The 22,408-nt window shown below is 41.0% G+C and overlaps 1 protein-coding gene and 1 pseudogene across 2 annotated transcripts in view; one reads left to right on the top strand and one right to left on the bottom strand.

Annotated features, from left to right (window-relative positions):
- The window catches only part of DOCK1 (dedicator of cytokinesis 1), a 530,116-nt gene that overhangs the window by 291,564 nt on the left and 216,144 nt on the right, over positions 1 to 22,408 (top strand). The window lies entirely within an intron of this gene.
- Positions 10,957 to 11,788, bottom strand: LOC118882507 (annotated as a pseudogene).

Below are 22,408 nucleotides of genomic sequence, written 5' to 3'. Positions count from 1 at the left end.
ACTTCTCCCATATCGTTGCTTTGTCTTCCTAACATCCACTTTTAGGTATAAATTTTATCAACCAAATGAGTGTTCTTTATTTTTCTTTACTATTTTATAACTATGAAATATTTAAGTTATTTTTAGGGATAAGTAATGCTTCATGGACCATCTTTCTGCCAAAACATCTCTCTATTTAGGTTTATTTCCTTGGGATCAACTCCCACAAGCAATGTTGCTGAGTCAAAAGCATTTTAAAGGGAGGACTTAAACGTGTCAATTTGGGAGACTGGATGAACAAAACAGAAAATCAAATTTAAAGCTCAAGCTTAAAAGCTAAAAATGAAATGCTATCTACGAATCAGAAAAAAATTTAAGTGCCTATTTATGTATTATTGTTCATTATGTTTGTAAGCAACATGTTGCCTTGATTCTGAGCCAATCATGGATCTCAGTAAATGGTCAGGAGCTTACATTTCTACAAGTATGTTTGAATTTCATCACTTTTCCTCTTGGCAATATTCCGTATTCCATTTTGCCAACTACTGAGATACACAGTCCCACAGTGAGCAAGCACCCAGACTGGTCCTTATACTAAAGCAAGATTTTACTGGTAACAGAATTCTGGTTCGTTAATTTTCTAAATGCTCTCGCCTGCTGCTGGAAAATTTTTGGCCTTCAGAACAACGTGTTCACAACTGTAGCCAGACAGAGGAATTTATAGAAGCCTTTGGTTGTCAGATGGGCAAGCTGTGCTAGGAATAATGGCTGGAGTCAGGTGAAGATTTGAGCAGAATTTTAAGGGGAGGAATCGTTGTTTGGGGAAGTGGCCTCCCAGTTGCTGGTTGCAGCCATCACCTCTCCATCGTTGAGTCTGTGTCAGGGGCACGGTTTGGTGTTCTTGCATAGTTCATCCTATAGCTCTGATCCAGTCAAGTCCAAAGAGCCGTGATCAGTGACCATCATTTCTCCTCTTCCCTCCAGCTGTTGTCTGGCCAGAGGGTAGTAAAAGCGACAGTTGGAGGAGTTACTCATTCACTTGTCGCCATATTTATTAGGTGATTACCACATTCCCATGTTCTAAGTGCTAGGCATTCAGTGCTGCACCCATCAGCCTTGTTCCCTGGCCTCAGCGGGGCTTTATTATAACACAGAGGGAGGGGGGAGGAGGAGAGAAAAGGTGAGGGCGGGGAAAAGTAAGAAACATTCCAAAGTCAGGCATCTCGTGCCATTGTACCGAGAACCCGCTCATGGGACACCTGCTAAGACCCTGTCCTTTCAGTGTAACTTGCCTTTGTCCCTGATTTCCAGCTTTAAGAGATGAAAACTAGTTTTTTAATTGGATTCTGCACATTACTTCCTTGGAACTGGATAGTGTAAGCGGTTTAAGCAGTTTCACGCTGGGCGTTATTTCATTAATGACACTGTGTTTGGATCATAATTCTCATAAACTGATAGTATGCTAATTTTCTGGAAGCCAAAAGGACGAGAATCCTACTGTGTGTCTGTTGAGCATACTGTGCTTTGCCAGGAGGTTCTGAGCTCCTAGGGATTTCTCATTCTACTGTAAAAAAAAAAAGCAAAGATATATCTTGAAAAGATTTCCAGTTAATAAATGTTAAGTTCACTTACCAGTTGCTTATCTGTTTGGAGATCCTCATGGAAATAACGGCAAAGTCATGCTTCAGACATGTAATGCCAGCATACTGGCAATGTGACTATGCTCATATATGCTTTTGCATGTTGAAGAACAAAGTTTTCTTGTATGTTGGTGCCATGTATCAGAGGGAAAAATGCCACATGGAAAATATTTTTATGAGATATTAAAAATTTTAGAATATAATTACTTTCATTAATCTAAAAGAACATCAAAATATTTGAATAGGGATTTCCTTTATAGAAATAGGAGCATAATTTGACTTAATATGCAGTAGTATATGTGAGACGCACAATTGAAAATATTGTTGTGTCAAAATAGAATCTGCTATTTTTTTTGTTTTTGTATCACTAATAGTAGAGCCAGATAAATAACTTGGTTCAAAATGGAATGATCAAGTCGTAGCATTTTGAACTGGAGGAACCTTTTTATTTTTTACTTTTCGGCTGGGGGTAGAGGGGGGAATCTTCTTTAAATGAGAAAAATTGGTAACTTACTTAGCTTGCTGCCAACAAACTAGGACAGGTAGCTTCTGACCTCTATCCCGTCTAATCTCCTGCCCACACCTGTGCTTATCAAACTTTTCTCACTCCACCAGCCAAGGATGCTCTTGGCAATGACCCCCTACCGTTTGCACTGAGACAAAGCAGGGCTTTTTCAAAGTTCACATGTCTCTATACTCTCTGCACTGTTGATGCCCGTTGTCTCTGTCACATTGAAATTCACGGTCCTTTCCTTATTTTTTCCTCCTATTTTGTGCGTTTATTTCCCAATCAAAGGATAATCAGTTATTAAGGTCAAACTTCTAGATATTGTTTATTTAATTCTCCAGATTCAGAGTTGGGTCTGTGGATTTGCCCTGAGCTTTTCCTTTTAGGTTCAAGAAGATTGGGGGTAAAGAAGAAACTGTCAGTGCACTGCGGTTGGACTGGACTTGCTGAAATATATTCTACAAGTCCTAACAAGTGTGAACATGTGATTCATGATCTGTTCAATGCAGCCCTAAAGAAGTAAAGGTTTTGGTTAAGCTTACTGCTATTTTGGGGTTATGTACTTAGCTTTTGGCTAACTTCCTTATCTCCCATCATTCTACTCACTCACATCTTGGCCATTTTGTCTATAAAGGGGAGGGAGTACTAGGTCTTGTCGGAGCTAATTAATTTTTTTTAATTTAATTGTGATGAAATATACATAACTCAAAGGTTACCACCTAACCTTTTCTAAGTGTACAGTTCAATGGCATTAAGTACATTCACACTGTTAGGCAACCATCATCACCATGCATCTGAAGAACTCTTTTCATCCTTCCAAACTGAAACTCTTATAGCCATTAATCACTAACTCTCCCTTCTCCCCTCCTCCAGCCCGTGGTACCCTAGCACGCTTCTACTTTCTGTCTCTGTGGATTTTACTACTCTAGACAATCAGGGCTGGCTTTGAAAGCATTCCTTGGTGTGGAATCCCCTGGTCATCTTCTCAGCCCACTTGATTCCAGTGCTGAGTGAGACCCTGTCTTCCTTACCTTCTGTCCCATCTCTGTCCCAGCCCAGCCTGCTCTGTGATTCTGACCATGTCCCCAGCCTACACCAGTGGCAGGTGTATGTAGACCAACTCTTACCATTTTGAGGGTCACTCATGCAGCCCTTTTCATTGTTCACACTGTCCCCTCCCTTACTGTTGGAGCTTCTCAAGCCTTGAGACTGTGTCTTCATATTTCTGTATCCTCAGCCTCTCCCACAGTCTCTGGCCCAGAGTATGGGGTTCAGAATGAATGCTAGGAGCATTAGGGATAAATGACAGAACCAGAAATGTTCAAAGATGTCATCTGGTTAAAGTTCCTTCCGCTCCTGTGTCCTGGATTGATCTTCATTGTATCTTCCTGGGTGAACGAGCAGTTGCCTTTCTTAGTTGATTTAAAGGTACAATAGTGTAAGGTTCGTCCAGAGAGAGTGAGGAGAAGCGATACCCAGCAAGTGGTTTAATGTGCAGCTCTCGGAGTCACAGTGTTTTAAAAAGATGATCTCTTGTGTGGAACTTGCGCCTCATGGCTTATCTTTACTTTACTGAGTCTCCTTCAGTTACTTCCTTAATTTGGTGTAGAGCTCAGTGCTTTTTCGATTAAAGACTCTTGAACTAAACCTTTGGGAGGACGGTCTACATCTTGTGAAGCTCAGCTTTTCTGTTTTGAGGCCTCATTCGGAGGAGAGTGGAAAGCTGAACCACGTGTAGCCTGGCCTGCTGGACAGCGAAGTACTGTTACGGTGAGAGTGTTTGACAGACACCCTTTAATTCAATGACGTTCTGTCAGGGAGATGCTGTTCTCATAGCATCAGTCAGTATTTTTGTCTTTGTCGCCTTTAGCCATGTGTGGGTGGGAGGGAGGGAAGTTGCTGTATCTGAGCTTCCAGGAGCAGCACAGAGGGGGACAGATGTCGAATTTAATACACGCTGATGTTTCCAGCATTTATTTTTTATCAAGATTTGTGCTTACAAATGGCCTGTTGAAAGTAATTGTGCAATTAGCTTAATAGATCACCTTTCTGTCATTGGTCTCTCCATATCTCCGTACACACACTCCCCGGCTCAGCACAATTTGCCTTTTTTCACCAGAAGCTTTTATCAGTAGGGACTACAGACCAGCTGAGGTTTGCTTTCTGCTACTTAGCTTATCAAAATGACTTGGAGACTCGCAAGAAAAATAAGATACTGATGTTTTCTTGGGTATATGTTTCTAGCCATGCTTTGGGATCACATGCGCCTTCTTAAAAATTTGTGTATTTACTTTCTGTCCCTGGAAAATCAGGTTTTCTTGATAACCCATTAACTATTCTTTTTTCAAAGCAATCCTTTTTTAAAAAATTATTTCCAATTTATTTATTTATTTTTGGCTGTGTTGGGTCTTCGTTGCTGCGCACGGGCTTTCTCTAGTTGCGGTGTGCAAGCTTCTCATTGTGGTGGCTTCTCTTGTTGCAGAGCACGGGCTCTAGGCACGCGGGCTTCAGTAGTTGTGGCTCGCGGGCTCTAGAGCGCAGGCTCAGTAGTTGTGGTGCACGGGCTTAGTTGTTCCGCGGGATGTGGGATCTTCCCGGACCAGGGCTGAAACCCGCGTCCCCTGCATTGGCAGGTGGATTCTTAACCACTGTGCCACCAGGGAAGTCCCATTAACTATTTAATAAGAAAAAATATCCTGTTTTAATTATATCCAAAGATAACTTTGGACTATTTTTTTTAGGATGGAGAAGGACTATTAAGAAATACTGTTTTAAAATGTGTATACATTTTTTTTTTACTATGGCTTAAGTTATTTGTAATAAAGAATTTCAAATAAAAATAAACGAGAATTTAAAGCAGGAGTTTTGTGGAAGGCCAAAAAGGAGTGTATATGATATAAAATTTGCTTAAACTCAAACTAGTAGAAAGTTAAAATACATTTTAATGAACTTGAATATGTTAACTGTGCTGTTGGAATAAGAAAAAGTTATATGTAACCATTAAATTAGAAGTATCAGAAAAATTACTATATATACTTTTGTAATCTAGTTTTGAGTAAGTTTATGTACATAAAATCAGTGTTTACAAAATATATCCTGAAATTCACATTTTCCACCGATTAACTCTGTTCTCTCTCTGCCAGTAAATCTGAATGAGAGAGGTTTGGAGCTCATATGTTGTTATGTGTCAAAAGTACACAAAGTAATAGATGGGAACAAGAATTGTAATTTGTTTGCAGGCCCCTCATAACTGAATTTTCTAAGTACTAAACTGAGTTTTTAAAATTTTTATAATTGAGTGTTTTATTGGTAATGACAGGAAAGGAACAAGTTTTAGTCAGTCAAGCAAAGAGTTGCCCCACTTACTGCATCAGTGCTACAGGCAAGAGAGGGGTGCCTCAGAGACTTCCCTGAAGAGGACAGGTGAGCCCATGGTGTGCTCTCTGCTTTGTGAATCTTGACATTTTCTCCGATCACCATTCTTTCCTTTTAGACCCCAGAGAAAGGGCACAACATAGGATGCAGCCAAGCCCGTCCTTTTCTTTGTTTATTCTGTTCACCATCTCATGTTGATCCAGACTGCCAGCAACCAAATGCAGGGCTTAATTAGTTTTGTCTAATTAACTACAATTAGATTGAAGGATTTCTCTCCAAGGAGTGAGGGTTGCTTTGGAAGAATGCAGAGAAGTTAGCCTTCCGAGTTCTAGCTGTTGGATACATAGCTTAGAAAATTACAAGTTGTTGCAAAAGTATCTTTTCCACTATTTCACTCTGTAATTGCCAGGGAAGGATTTGCATTCCTGTACAAGAGTATGCAAAGAGAAAGCCAGATGAAACCTGTCATCCGTAAGAAGTAGTTAACACAATATGCTGCTTTCTAAGTGAGCACCAAAGTTGTTGATGTTTTGAAATTTTCCTAATAGGCAACTTTCTATCCCCAGCATATTGATCGTACTTGTGGACTGGCGTAGGATCTAATTGGCAAAGAGAGTAACTATGTATAAGACACAGGAAACTTGGAGGCAAATAAAGTTGAGCATTGAGGTCGCTGCCCTGTCTTTGCTTCTGTCTTACTTTCTGCCTCTCTCACCAGCTCCCACAAAGGGGCCTGTTGGGCTCGCAGCTCCCAGGCTCCAGGGACCTTCACCATTGTGATTAGAGAGCATCTCTGCCTGGACTGAATTTCTCCCACTTCTCTTCCCAGTTCCACCGGGCTGGGTGCCCCTGTTCCATTCCCCGCCAGTACCCGTGTCACCCCATCTTGACCCTGCCACGCTAATACAAGTGCTCTTTAATGGGTCTTTTCTCACCAGACACCGGGGCAGGCACCTGTGGCTTATTTCCATTCATATTCCAAGCCCCAGCACAGGACCTGGCCCTGTAGCAAGTAGTGATGCATGTGTGTGTTGATAAGTGAGTGGATGATTCCGAGGTCCTAGTGTACAGTCAGCTCCCCCGTGTGGCCGTTCTTGACTCCTCCCACTCACCAGGTAGCTCTCGATTGCTCGCTGGAGATCACACCTGTAATGCATTGCCCTGCCTGTCCTCTCCTTTATCCCTTGCACTTGGCTTAGTCTTTGTCCTTGTTGCTCCAGAGCTCCTGACCTGGACACCCTCTCTTCGGGGTCAGGGCAGCATGAATATACTCGCTAGGTGAAGACACCTGGCCATCATAAGAGCTTCCGAGGGCAGGGGAAGGTGATTGAGACTTGTAACTCTCTGCCAGTGTGGGCCTCCCTCAGCTGCGGCATGGTTGGCGACCATTTGTAACCAATGCATTTTACAAGCGGTGTTCCTAAGGCCTCCGTTCTGTATCCTCAGACATGCCCTGAGCACCCACCTGATGGGCAGGAAGCGGACAAAAAATGGATGTGAGGTGGGCTCTCTCGTCCTCTACTGGCTTCATTCTGAGCCGTCCGCCAGCAGCCCTTTATCTGAAATGCCTGGCTGCAGCAGATGGTCTGGACACTTTACCCCGATTCTGGTTCCCCTGGAAATTACCCTGCTGTTTCTGGAAATGCTGCCCTCTGGTTGGAAAAGGCTTACTTCATGGCCAGTTATAAAGCGCAGGTAGTGTGTAGAAAGGGGCGGGGCCACAGTGATGCCAAGCCTTCCTCCTGTTCTCAGGGTTCCAGGCAGTGAGAACCTCACACTTGCTTCCATGCTGGCAGAATCAGGATGAGCCGCCTTTGATCTGTGACTCTCCCATTGGGGCGCTGCTGGTGAGGTTTCACTGCGGCTCAGACACAGTCAGATCTGGAAGCCAGATCTCGGAGTGACTTTCAGGCTGGGCTGAGCGTGGATTCCTAGCAATCCCCCTCAGCTCCCTCCGAGTAACATGCGACAAGGTAGGACTTTTTGAGTCTTGCATAAACCTGCTCTATTGGATGTTCCTGAGCTCTGACTGATCTCTTCCCCATTACCTTTATAACCCTTAACTTAAATTTTACTGCCTACCCTATAACTGATACTTGTTAGTAACCGAGTAGATTTTCCATCTGGTAAAATCATGAAAATATTAGAAATTTGAAGATGATTTTATTATTTTTATTTTTTTGACTTTATAGAAATTTATTTCATAGCAATTATGCCAACGTAAGGACTTATCAAATACACAAGAAATGTGAACCATATAAATACCTCGTTATCCTAACAAGACTCTAATTATATCAAAATTTTCTCAGAATTTTACTGAAGCCATTAGCATCTCAAAATAATAAATAAATATGTTCTTTTCTCTGTCAGATTATAAAGATCTCCTTGATCACACATATTTCTTTGTATGTTATTGAATTTCTCTGTTCTTTCAAAGCAGACTTTTTTTTAAATGGTGACATACACATGCTGGGTTAATGTCCTTTGGGTTTCAACACACTCTTCTCTGCATTCTGTGTTCTATGACGATAATTTTAATATTTCAAAACGAGCCACATTTGCCCTCGCCTATTTTTCATACGAATGGATTTTGCTCACAGGTTGTAGAGGGAGGGGAGTTGAATCATCTGGCTTCAGGGCTTCTCTCCTTCCTGATGGAGTGTAGATGAGGAGACCCTCCAGAAAGGTGTGCCTGAGTCACAGGAACGTGCCCGCGTCCCCAGGTGGTGGGAAGACTCTTTCTCTCTCATCTATGGGGCGGGGTGCAGCACGGTGCGCTCGGCGGAATGTTCTCTCAAACGCTCTACAAAGCCTGTAAGCAAAATGAGGTTTTCTGCTTCCTCAGTTTTGCTGGATTACGTGGCTGCATTATGATCGCTGGGTGGCTACCAGCGCACTCTTGTTTGGTTTTTGCCTTTGCCCCGTGTTTTGATGGAGACTTATTACAGTGACGTGATGTGACTCAGGTGAAGCTTTGCGTGGGATGGAAGCCACGGGCTGCACCTGTACACACCTATTACTGCCCAGTAAATAGACTCCCAGACCATGTCTTACAACAGGGCCCTGGGCTTTTACTCCATGTACAAAAGTGCACAAATTTTCTAGCATATCAGGTTGTCGTTATCAATGCAATGTCCATTAAATGACCAGGCAGCTTTGCTTTAAGGCTCATCTGGCAATTCTTTTTTTCCAGGACAGCGTTTAAATTTGCTTTGAATATGATAACCCAGAGAGAGAGCTCTCTTTAGAGAAAAGGTAGATGGCGAATCCCCAGGGTAGTTTCTTACATTCAGATGCCCTCACAGCAAACCCCACCACAGAGACATTTTGCTAAGTAACGTGAATTCAGTACTATTAGATACCAAAAAGTTCTGGTAGTATTGTCAACGTCTCAGAACATACATTTCAAGTTGATTGTAAAAAATACTTTGGTACATGAATTTCTTTAGAAAAGTGTTATTTAACAGTAGGTTTAGGGATCTTTAAAAAGACTAGAAAGAAATTGATAACTTCATTAGAAATACATTTTTTTTTAATTGATAGAATCAGTCTGTCCTTATTTCCAATTATGGCCTTTGCTGGACTGAATAATTTCCCTTTTATTTGTTTATATTAGGCCTTTTTTCGCTTTAATTTTTTTTTTTTTTTTTTAATGACAACAGCACAGGCATTCAGTCTGCCTCGTCAAAGGATTTATTGCTCTTTTCTTGGCATTAGAGCTTGGTTGGCAAGTGAAACAGTGATCCCTGCCCTGTTGGAGTTTATATTCCAGTGGGGAGAGTTGATCAACAACATTTCTAATAAGTAGGTGGATTATGTGACTGTGTATGAAGGTAACTCGTGCAGGAGAAGGTGGTATAAGAGGATGGGGTGTGCTGGGGCCTGAGCGGGGGTCCAGCTTTGAATGGGATGGGGCAGCATCAGTACTGGGGAAGCAGGCCCTGTAGCCACACGCTGGAGGAAGGGGTTGCGAGTAAGGCGGTCTTCTTGGGGAGGAGCCTTCATCAGAGGACACAGGCAGGGCAGCCTCTTAAGGGGAGAAGCTGGGCAAGTTCTAAGACCCCATGGAGACTGTGACTGAAGCCATGAGGTTATATTAGGTTCTAGGGCTGCCAAAACAAAAGCCACAGAGTGGGTGGCTTAAACAACCAAAATTCATTCCTTATCGTTCTAGAGGCCAGAAGTCCAATATCAAGGTGTCCTGCTGAGTTGGTTTCTTCTGAAGTCTCTCTCCTTGGCTAGTAGATGGCCGTCTTCTTACTGCATCTTCACATGGCCCTCCTTCTGTGTGTGTCTGTGTCCTAATCTCCTCTTCGTTAAGGAGTACCAGTAATATTGAATGAGGGCCACCTTAATGACCTTATTTTACCTTAATTGTCTCTTTAAAGACCCCATCTTCAAATACATTTACGGTCTGAGGTTCTGGGGGGTTAGGACTTCAACATATGAATTTGCAGGGGAGGGGGGACAAAATTCAGCTCATATCAGAGATGGAGTCAGGGGTATTTTGTGGAGAGGTGGGGCAGCTCATGGATGGCCTTGTAGGCCCATTCATTGGTCGACATTAGAAATTATTATTTGTGATAATGGTTTTATCCCCAATAATGATGCTTTCCTTTCCAGAATTCCCGTGTAGTTGTGTGAAGTTTCCAGTTCTTTCAAACAAATACCTCCCTATTGACCGTGCTTCTCTTTAACTGATCAGTCTAGAATTCTGCTTTTTGCCCCGTCATGACACCAAAACAGCTGATTTAAATGCAAAACTAATGGGCTTCATTATCCCGTGTACTTCTTGTTGAGACAGGAACTCGGATCACTACATTTTGCAGACTTTTAACTGTGTAACCAGATAATTAGCTTGTGAAAAACATACTCAATTTTGCAAACAAGGAGTGATTCTGGAAAGTAATTGAAATTAGTCATTATAGTACGACTTTGTGGATTTACCTTCCACTACATGCTGTTAAGATCTTGTCTAAGCAAGATTAATTAAAAAAAAAAAAAATCTTGGCTGAACATCTGTTGAAAAGTGGCTCTCAATTTAGATCTTCTCAATGTGACTTGTGACGAGAGTTTTGGGTTCAGGTGAAGGGAAACCAATGTGATTTGTGATGCTTCCTTTCTTTCTTTTTCTTAAGTGTTAAGATTTTATTTACAAAGCTTCTTTGTTGTACAGAACGTAAAAATGCTGTTACAATCTCAGTATAACTGGCAGCCACGGATGGTTGACTCACTAATCACAGCTCTCCACGCGACAGCAAGAGTCTTACACAAAAACCTAACAGCGCTTGTAATTTGGTTGGGGTGAAGTCCCCAAGCTTGGTGGTGGATTTCTAAGAGGGACTAAATGGAGGAAGGCGGAATGTCACAGAAACTATTCTTTGGCTCTTTGGGTGGGTGGGTGTCCTGGGGTTTGTAATCACAGCTACCTTTTTTTTTTTTTTTTTTTTTTCCTTAAACAGCTACCAAATCCATGTGAGCAGTCCAACCAATCCTGAACAGTTCTTTTTTTGCAGGTTATTTGGGGTCTTAATCATCTTCGCCTTCATCATCTGTTTCTCTCTTCCTCTTTTCACCTTTCCCGATTTCTTCCTCTTCTTCCTCCTCATCTTCATCCTCACCATCTTCATCTTCATCAGCTTCTCCATCATGTCCCCATGATGTGAATGTGTCTTCCTCCCCACTGACTTCATCTTCATCTTCATCGTCTTCATCATCACACTGTTCTTCCTCACCATCCTCCTCCTCCTCCTGGTCCTCATCTTCTCCTCCTTCATCGTCCTCTTCTTCATCCACACCATCCACCTCGGCATCTGAGTTGGACACCGTGATCCTCTCGGTCATAGCCATCTAGGTAGGTCAGCTGGGGCAGGAGCTTGAAGACACTCTCTCCGTAGTCAGTCAGGTTAGTAACCTCACAGTTAAACAGATCCAGGCTCTTCAGACATTCCAACTGTTTCAAAGGTTCCAGGGTGCTGATATCTTTCAGTTTATTTCCACTTAAGTTTAGATGTGTAAGATTTGGAAGTTTTTCTGCTGATATATCCCGATCTCCCAAGATTCAGTTGTCACTGAGCTCAAGCTTTTTCAATGTAGGTAGTTTGGGGAGATTTGAAACTGAAATCAAGCCTACATTTATTAAACTGAGGAACTCTAAGTTCACACATTCAGCCGTTAAGCCCTCAATTTTCCCATCATTTGATGTGCAATTGTCCAGGACAAGTTCTCGAACAGCTGCCAGGGTCCAGTTCCTCAGCCCCAGGTGGATCGTCCTCTTCTTGTCCATGTTTCTCTCCGCCCCGTCTTCAAACTTAACTTTCCGCGGCGGGGGCAGACGGGGGAGAGGCGTCCCAGCCTGCGCAGAGAGGGCTGTCGGAAGGGGTCTGAGCCGTCCCGGGTGGCATGTGGCATGCGGGCAGGCGAGTGGAGCCCCCGGATCCGATGCTTCCTTTTTATTTTTATGCATGAGTCAAGTACCTGAAATGTCTATGACTGTCATGTTAAAACATTAATCTTCAAAATATGTGAATTTGTTTCAAAGAGATTAATCTTAAAAAAACCAATGTTTTATATTCCCTAATGAAAACTGTGGTGGTCACCATTATGATTGGTAATTAGAAGACACAGCTCTAAATTTTGATAAGAGTAGGGGAATGGCTTCTTCTAGTATTTTCATTGAGTCTGTGTAGGAATAGATAGATGTGAATAATGTGTACATAACTCTGGGTACTCGCTGTATATTTTGATTGATATCCCCTTGAATATTTTTCTCAACATCTTGGAACGGGTTTTGGTTTTGTCTTGTTTTTGCAAAATGTGATGTGACAGTATCTACAGTGTATACTTGCCAAGTGCATGATGATACCTCAGAGCAGGTACCAGAGGGTCTCCTTAAGATACTAAGGAGCTTTAAACAAGAGCTTCACTTGTCAGGGTTGAGTGAAGCTCTTGTTTAAATTTAGCTGACAGTAAGCTCCCTATCAACACACTCTGGCCAATAGAATGTGAGTTTCATGAGGGCTTCAAGAATAGTGCCTAACGCAGTGTGCCTCTGTAAGTGTTTGTTCGATGATGCCCTTCCTAGGAAATGGGATTTATAAAGAAATGTCCCTCTTCTAAGTTTTGTTTTATTATAGCTTGACCTTACATATTTATTTTTGGGGGTGGTACCTTTCTTGCCCCCTTAGTAAAATTTAACAGCATCCCTATGTGCTCTTTTTTTTTTTTTTTTTAATTAATTAATTAATTAATTAATTTTTGGCTGTGTTGGGTCTTTGTTTCTGTGCGAGGGCTTTCTCTAGTTGTGGCGAGTGGGGGCCACTCTTCATCGCGGTGCGTGGGCCCCTCACCATCGCGGCCTCTCCTGTTGCGGAGCACAGGCTCCAGACGCACAAGCTCAGTAGTTGTGGCTCACGGGCCCAGTTGCTCCGCGGCATGTGGGATCCTCCCAGACCAGGGCTCGAACCTGTGTCCCCTGCATTGGCAGGCAGATTCTCAACCACTGCGCCACCAGGGAAGCCCCCTATGTGCTCTTTTGATGTGTGATTTTATTGCTGGATCTTTTTGCCCTTCAATATAAAACTCTTATATTTTAGTAATATCCATAATCCTATTTGTTTAGCTTCACATATTTTGTCAGAGATGATCTCTAGGTTAGGAATTTTCCTTAACATCTTAAGGTCTATCTTAAGCCAATATCCAGGAGACTAGATATTAAATATTCTCACCACCCATAAAAATGGCAATTATGGGACATGATAGATGTGTTAGCTAACCTTAAGTTGTGATTGTATTGCAATATATAAATGTATGAAATCAACACATTGTATGCCTTAAACTATGTCAATTAAATCTCAATTAAAAAAATAAAAATAAAACATTAGACCCTAAAGGCATGCATGCCCATTAAAATCTCTAAAAAAAAACCAAAGATGCTGGCTCTTACAATTACAATTACAGCTTGCCATTGTCTGGGTGGTGAGGGCCTGTGTAGTAAGTCCAGAAACAGAAATACAGCTTATAGCGATTAGAAAGGACAACACGAAATTATTGACAGATGTTGGCTTGGTCTGTTTCAGCATCTCTCCCCAGCCCCCCCTCCACATACCCCCCATAACAGACTATAGGGAGTAATGACAGAATTCTGCAAGTTCAATTATAAACTTTACACCTCACAGTCAATGGTTTTCCCAAGTATACAAATAAAAATATAGAGAAAAATTTAAAACCTTTTGGAAAAAAAAGCTCTCCTCCCACTAGGAACAATAATACAAGAGCCGTTTAAGATCCATAGGATGAAAACCACAAAATATTCCTGAATGGCCTCAAAAGAGACTTGAACAAATGGAGAGACACTGGGTGTGTGTAATTGAGAAGGCTGCTATCATAAGCCTTCTCAATGAATTTAAAAATTCAATGCCACCTCAATTTCAATTCCAGTGGGACTTGTTTCAAACTCAGTAATGTGGTTCTAAAGTTCATGTGGAAGAATAGGTTGGCATGGACACTCAGGGAAATGTGAAAACCAAGGGTGATGATGTAGGACTTGTACTACAGATAACAAACCATTTGAAAGCTAAAGCTACAGTAACTGAAGTATGATCCAATGTTCATTAAAACTAGTCTCTTTCTATATATGTGACAGCAGGAATGAATCCGCTAAAATATCAATATTAGTTGTGTATCATCTTATGGGGATTTTATGATTTTCAAGTGTTCTTCTTTATATATATCTTCTTCTTTTTACTGTATGATCATATATATATATGATCATACAGTAAAATTCACCCTTTTTAGTTCTGAATTTTGATGGATATATACAGTTGTGTAATCACCACCAAATACAAGTTTAGAGTATTGTGATATGCCTAAAAAAGTCCCTCATCATTCCCCTCTGGAGTCAACCTTCTCCCCTTTGTCACTGTAGTTTTGGGTTTCTAGAATGTCACATAAATGAATTTATACACTGTGTCACCTTTTGTGTTGACGTCTTTCAGTTAGCACAGTTTTTTTTTTTTTTCTTTAAAACAAAAGAAACCCTTGGTGTTTGAGAATGATGCACATTTATTTATTCAGTAGTAGGTCCATTGTATTGCTCAGTACTATTCCGTCATATGGATTTACCACGGTCTGTTGATCCACTTACTAGGTAATAGACATGTAAGGTGTCTCCATGTTTGGCAGTTAAGACTAAGACTGTCTATAAATATTTGTATAGAGGTCTTTGTGTGGATATATGTTTTCATTTCTCTTGGGTAAATACCTAGAAGCAGGAAGGTTGGGTCCTGCCAAACCTTTTCCAAAATGTCTGTATCCTTTTGCCTTCAGACCAGCAACATAGGAGAATGTCTGTTCTGCAACTTCCTGCTTTTTTTTTTTTTTTAAACTTTAGCCATTCTAATAGGTGTGTAGTGGTATCTCATTGTTGTTTTAATTTGCATTTTCCTAATAATTAGTGACACTGAACATGGTTTCATGTCTGTCTCGGCCATTTGTATCTCCTTTTAAGTGAAATGTCTCTTTAAATTTTTTTGCCAATTTTTCGATTTGGTTGGTTGTTAATTGAGTTTTCAGAATTCTTTGTATATTCTGGATACAAGCCCTTTGTCTGAGGTGTGTTTTGCAAATATTTTCTCCAGTTCTGCAGTCTGCCTTTTCACCTTCTTTTCAATGTCTTTCAAAGAGCAAATGTTTTTGATTTTGAAGAAGTTCTATTGGTCATTTTTTTCTTTTATGTTTCATGCTTTTTGTATCCCAAGAAATATATGCCAAATCCAAGGTCAGAAAGGTTTTCCTTGTGTTTTCTTCTAGAAGTTTTGCTGTTTTGGGGGTTTTGCATTTATGTCTATGATACATTTTGTGTTGATTTTTGTATATGGTGCAGAGGATCAATTCTATCTCCCCACCCCATGCCTTTTTCTTTGAGACTTTTCATATGTGTCTAATTGTACCATTTGAAAATACCACTTGTTGAAAAGATTATACTTTTTCATTGAATTTTCTTGGCACCTTTGTTGAAAATCTGTTAACCATAGGTGTGCGGTCAGGTTTTTTCATCTATAGGCCTTTTTCACCAGTACCACACAGTCTTAATATCTGTAGTTTTATAGTAAATCGTAAAAGCAGGTAGTGTGTGTCCTTTAACATTATTGAAGATTTCTTTGGCTGTTTCACATTATTTGCTTTTCCACTTGAAGTTTAGAATCAGATTGTTAATTTCTACAATAACCTCCTGCTGACTGTAGATCACTTGGCCTCCTAACTATATTGATTCTTCCAAAGCATGAACATAATATGTATCTCCAGTTTTTTTAGGTATTCTTTGACTCTGTTTTGAACGTGTCGTGACTTCAGCATACAAATTTCGTGACTTTAAAGTATTCTTGTGTGTTTTTTGTGTGTTTTATCCGTCATCATCACCACCACCACCATTATAGCCGTCATTTGTGTATGTAGCCGGACACTGGGCCCAGGCCAGTGGTCTTGTCCAGTGTCCCATAATCTGCATCTGTCTACTGCTCCCTCTCCCGTCCCCTCCCCCTTCTTCTTCTTCCCCCTCCCCTGCCCCTTCTCCCCTTTCTTCCTCCTCCTCCTCCTTCTTCCTTTTTTTTTTCTTAAACTTTGGTTTGAGGGCTGTTTCTTGCTCTTCTCATCTTCTAATTGTATATTGGCCAGGTGGCTTAAACTCTCTATACTCTTGTCTGTAAAAAGGAGTTAATATCCTCTCTACACCCCCTGAAAAAAACTAGGGTAAGGATGTTTTCCTCAAAAAATTATTCCTCATGATTTAACATTTTTGGCATAAAATACTACCTCAGCGATAATGTGTCCTTCACATTCCATCGAACCGGGGGGCACAGCTGTAATGAGGAAGAATGCGTGGGGGGATACTTTCAGATTGAGTATCTTCATCCCCAAGGACCTTTGACCTAATAGTTTCAACCCCCATTGAGGATCCTTGCTGGAATCAACCATTGCTTTAGGAGCTGAAACTGGTGATTTCCTAATTTTCTCATCCCGTCTACATTGTTTGGTCTGTAAGAAAAGAGCCTTACCTTTGCCTCTCCTTCCAAGGCCACCCGCCTCACCCATCCCCTTGTTCATGTATCACCATAGACTCAAGGACTTTCCATGCGTTGTAAATCCATTGCTCTCCTTGTTCATTGCGACACTCGGGTGTCGCAGGTGTCCCACTGTGGCCAGCGTGGCCCTTTCAGCATCCTCCTCGTCCTGACTTGGTCCCCTTGGTCCCAGGCCCCCTGCGTGTGCTCCTCCTGGGTGGCGCTGTGTTTACTCACCTGACCAAGCCCCGGAACTCCATGCCTTCAACACAGCACCCACTCTTTGAGTGTGAGTTGAGTGTTGCACTTGTTAATACTCTGCAACATTTTGAATCTTTTCATCATTTTGGCCTTATCCCCCCACTTTCTTATGGTATATTCCAAGTGGCTCCATCTCCTCCGAACCTTGGGGACCTTCGATTTCCTCAGGACTGTGGTGAAGGGAGATGAGATGGGCGTGGAGCCCCAGTGGGGTGTGCTTCATACTTGCAGTGTTTTCTTACACACCTGCTCGACAGTTACATTGCTCTGCAAAATTTCTCTTGGGTACCCCCCAGATTGAGTCCCACTTCCCCATAGTAGGAGATTTTGAAAATAAACCTCAAGGCACTTAGAGCCTAAATCACTTTGGGTGCTTATGCAGTCGTAAGCAGATGAGCTATGGGTGATGTGATGTGTAGCGTTTGAGCCTATATCTGCACACAATAGATGTATTTATTTATGTATAAGTAACTATTTCCTAAGAAATAATATCTTATAAATGAGATCATCCCTGTTTCTTTTATACAATAATCTCATATTCCCAAATATATTTTATTCTCCTTAAAGATTCATTAATTTTTTTTTAACCCTTGGTATGTGACATAGTTTTCTCCTCACAGACTCATGTAACCAATATAAATAATATTGAGGGACATCATCCATTTATGATTCCTATAGAGGAATTTCATTTCATCCAGTAAAGAGTTTCAACTTTAATCTGTAACTGTGATGGTAAGAGTGTCCTTTATGGACAGAAGTCAATTAAAAAAATGTGTGGCGCATTGATCCTCCTTCAAAGGCAAAATTTTATTAAGACTCAATTACTCTTGTTTCTATTGCAGTGTATTTACAGTTACTATATATCATGGGAGAACATTTGAAAAATCTGATTATTTGAAATTATCTGATTTTCTGAGTTTATGAAAATAAATATAAAATTTTCTGCTGTACTCTGACTTATGTTAGCAACAAATGAATTCTATCAAAAGTTGTATACAAAGTATATATTCCTGATTATTACATAAAGTATAATTGCATGCATAAAATTTGATTGTAATTTATTTTCATCCCTTATAACAAATGTGAATATGTGTTTAATTTATTATATTGAATAAGCAGCAAATAATTGCTATGATTAATGCAAGATCCAGATAGTCCCTTTTGGTATATTCGTCCTATAAACATCTTCTTACAATTACTGCCACTGTAAAATGGAAAATGATTTTGTTTTTAAAATTAGATTTCTTTCCTTATACTGTCTGCAATGATATGAAATACTAGCATTCAATTTAAATTTAAGATTCAGGTCTAATTTTGTTGCTAGTAGTTGTAAAGAGCTAATAGATGACATTAGTTTCTCAACTATACTATTTTTAATTTTGTATAGCTTCTTTTTACAAACCTCCCTCGCTCTATGGTCCTTTATATTGATAAAATAAGGGATCACAATATTTTGGAAACTAAATAAGTAAAAATTAACCATACTTTGGATAAAGGATTCATGGGACTGAATTTATCTTTAAATGAGAAAGGGAACAAAAGACAGCCCTCAGTTTCGCCATGGATTGTATTTCTGGGAAAGATGTACTAAGTTCAAATGATGTGAGTGAATATTTATTTTTCCAAGAACCTCAATGTTAACAATAGTACCCGATTCAGCCGTTTTGTTGTATCTTATGCTTAAGCACATATTTAATTAACAAGACGTGAAATACTCTGCAAAGTACAGCAGTGACTTTTGCCTTCTGATGTTTTTCACGTGGGACACTGTCTTCTCTCCTTCATTTTACACCATTGTTCTATCTGCATTATCATTTCTTCCTTGTAACCCCCACCCTAAAAGGGTTAAGTAATTTCATACGATGGGAAAACACATAAGTGAAGAAATCAAAGCAAAGGTGAAAAAAACTGTCTTGTATCTATTTCACAAATCTAAAGAGAAAGAACAATTTCACAAGGATCATAGAATTTGGAAGGAGTTTTCCAAGTAGGTTATTATTGTTTTAAATCAGAATAGTATATTACTCGGTCTACAAGGACAGATTGTTTGACTTGCCCTGAGAATTAGCTGCCCCTTCACCGTCCCCTCCATGATCAATTCCCGATCCACACCTGCAACTCTTTTTGCTTTTCGTTTGTTCTTGAATGTTTGAGATTCGTTGTTCTACCCGTAGTGTTCCAGAATCTCACAAATATGAGTCTGGGTAGTGCTTGACGCACAGTGGGCCCTTTCATTTTGCATATGCGTGACATTTCAGAAAAGTTATCTTACATCTTTTAATTAATTAACTTTTATTTAAAAATTTTGACAGCTTTATTGAGATCTAATTTGTATGCCATAAAATTCATCTATTTAATGTGAACGATTTAAGGGTTTTAACTGTGTGCACAGAGTTGTTTAACCATTACCATGATCAATTTTAGAATACTGTCATCATCCTCAAAGGAAACCTGTACGCAACAGCAGTCACTCCCCATTTCCCTCCAAACCTCCAGCCCTTGGCAATCACAAGTCTAACTTTCTGCTTTTATAGGTTTGCCTATCCTGGACATTTTCTAGAAATAGAATTATGCAAAATATGATCATCTGTGACTGGCTTGTCAATTTCTGCAAAGCAGCCAGCTGGAATTTTGATAGGGATTGGGTTGAATCTGTACCTCAATTTGGAGAGTATAGCCATGTTAACAATATTAAGTCTTCTAATCCATGAACATGGGGTATCTTTCTATTTATTTAGGTCCTCTTTTATTTCTTTTAACACTACCTTCTAGTTTTCGGGGACCAAGTTAAATTTATTCTTAAGTATTTTTTTGATGCTTTTGTAAGTGGAATTTTTTCTCTCTCTGTGTGTATCTTCTTGTTCTACTTTTGGAGGATTTCATTAGTTTTTTATCCCAACGCTTCTATTAAAATGTTTATTTTTGCTAATACAGCTGAAATATTCCAGAAGCATTTCTTTGTCTTTGTTCCTTTTTTTCTTTTTATAACATTATGTTCTTGTTTTATGGATACAATCTCCTATCCACCTGAGGAAAATAATGGTAGTTCTTTGAATTTTCTTATATTTTCTAAATTTTCTTTCATTCCTCTGGCTTCTGTTTTTGTTTGTTCAGGTCTCCTTTATTAATACTTGGTTGACTTTTCTCACAGAGCTTGGAGGCTGGTGGGCTTCGCTGCATGGCAAACCACTGTGGGCTGGGCTCTCACGCTGTCAGAACCTCCATAGGAAGTTAGTAGGTACGCTCTTGGGCTGGTCAGTTTCTCCAAAGAGGATTCTTCCAGTCTCCTGTTCCAGTTTGCGATGGGGCTAAGCCTGGTGGAGGGGCTGAGCCTTGCTACTTTGCTGGGAGCTGAGCCGAGCAGAGTGGGAGTTTACAGTGATTGGCTTCCTTTTTTTTTTTATTTAATTTATTTATTTTTGGTTGCGTTGGGTCTTCGTTGCTGCGCGCAGGCTTTCTCTAGTTGTGGCGAACGGGGGCTAGCTACTCTTCGTTGCGGTGCTCAGGCTTCTCATTGTGGTGGCTTCTCTTGTTGCGGAGCACGGGCTCTAGGCATGTGGGCTCAGTAGTTGTGACATGTGGGCTCAGTAGTTGTGGCTCACAGGCTCTAGAGCATAGGCTCAGTAGTTGTGGCACATGGGCTTAGTTGCTCCGCGGCATGTGGGATCCTCCCAGAGCAGGGCTCAAACCCATGCCTCCTGCATTGGCCGGCAGATTTCCAACCACTGCACCACCAGGGAAGCCCCCAGTGATTGGCTTCTTATCATTGGATAGTCTCAGCCAGGTGGCTCCTGCCACGCTGTCTCTTTTGCTTTGTCCAGAGGATAAACACGTGGTTCCTGCCGGGAGTGAGCGGGGTTCCCTTGGTGGATGTGCTGGGGTGGGCATATTGGCCACGTTTTAAAGACATCAGTGCTTTCGGTTTCCACTTGACATGCAGCCTCGCTTTCTGAGTACCTGGCACCTCCAGTTTCCGAGCCTTCCTAGGGTTCTCTGCCCAGAATCAACAGGATTCCTGATAGATATTCACTCCCTTCCTGCCTCCAGGGCAGCCGGTAACCATTCCTGCATTGACTTGTCAGCTTTCAGAATTCTCTTGTCTGTAGTTGTGTCTCTTCTTATTCTCTTGGTCTTTGTGGGTTTGTGAGGTTTTTTTTCTTTCAAACATCTTTATTGGAGTATAATTGCTTTACAGTGGTGTGTTAGTTTCTGCTGTATAACAAAGTGAATCTCAGCTATACATATCCATATATCCCCATATCCCCTCCATCTTGCATCTCCCTCCCGCCCTCCCTATCCCACCACTCTAGGTGGTCAAAGCACCGAGCTGATCTTCCTGTGCTATGCGGCTGCCTCCCACTAGCTATCTGGTTTGTGAGTTTTAGAAACTTTTTGTATTGTCAGTTTAATGTGAGGAGACAGATGAGTTTGTGTTTTCATTATTTTAAATTTGTTACGTGGAAGCCCCCTGCTTATATTTTCACAAACATCAACTCTACAGAGACTTTGGAGGACGCTTTGGGCCAGTTAATGACATTTGGGGATATTCTTTGTGTTATCTTTTTGGACTCCCCCTTTTTCTCTCTTAAATTTCCTTGTAACAGTAGAACCTTTAAGTGTTTCGCCACTGGCTTTCCCTCTTGAAAACAGAAAGCCTTTGCGTTCTCGAGGGCTTTGTCCTCCTCTGTCCAAGAACTTACCCGTACGGGGATTTATTTCACGTCACCCCCGCCTTTGAAACAGAGCACCCAGCTCTCAATTACATTCCCTTTCCCAAATCCTCGTCCTCATGATGTTGCTGTACAGTACTGACTCTCCGGCTGGAATGCGCCCCAATGTGAAAGTCATCCAGAGTCCACCAAGCCATCCATCTTCCTGTCTTTACTACAATTCCTGCCCAGTGTCATTTAGCAGTATCACTGGAGGATTACTTTTTCTTTAATTTTTTAATGGTGATGAAGTAGGTTTGTTTTCATTGATATATTTGAAATGAAACATATAAATGAGAATTCCTCTTCAACGCACTTGCCTTCGTGAAAACACGTTTAAAATTTTTAACATGTCATCGCTGGCCACCAAGAAATGTAATCCCCGATTCAAATAATAGATTCTCCTCTGATTCAGGCCTGGTGCCCATCCTCCAGACTCCATGCTCCTGGAGCTCTCTCCGCATCTCCAATAGCTTCTGTGGTTTGGAGCTGCCCCCAAATCCCTTGGCGTTTAGAACACTTGGAAGAGAGTTAAATTTTCTGCCTGTGCCGAGTGCCCCATGCACCATGTGAGCTCTGCAGTCATATGAAACATTCTGGACTGGTTGATGGAATTACCAAGAGCAGTTTCATACTTTATTGTTCAAGCCACATAACTCAGTCCTGATGTTATTACGTAAAGGAAGCCCCCCTTCACAACTCAGGACTGTGAGTTCACATCCTTGGGATTTTTCCTTCTAATTCGTGTACTCAGTCTTGGACCTTAGAGTAGCCAAAGATGACAAAGATACCATTGAAAAGAACTCATCCTAAGTCCCATTCTCCAAACTCTGTTCTTTTTAAAAACCTTTTGTCTCTATACCCTGTAGGGACTTT

Source organism: Balaenoptera musculus, chromosome 16 (genome assembly GCF_009873245.2).
Source record: "Balaenoptera musculus isolate JJ_BM4_2016_0621 chromosome 16, mBalMus1.pri.v3, whole genome shotgun sequence".
NCBI lineage: Eukaryota > Metazoa > Chordata > Mammalia > Artiodactyla > Balaenopteridae > Balaenoptera > Balaenoptera musculus.
The sequence above is the reverse complement of the archived record's forward strand: the minus strand, read 5'-3'. Positions and strand labels throughout refer to the sequence as shown.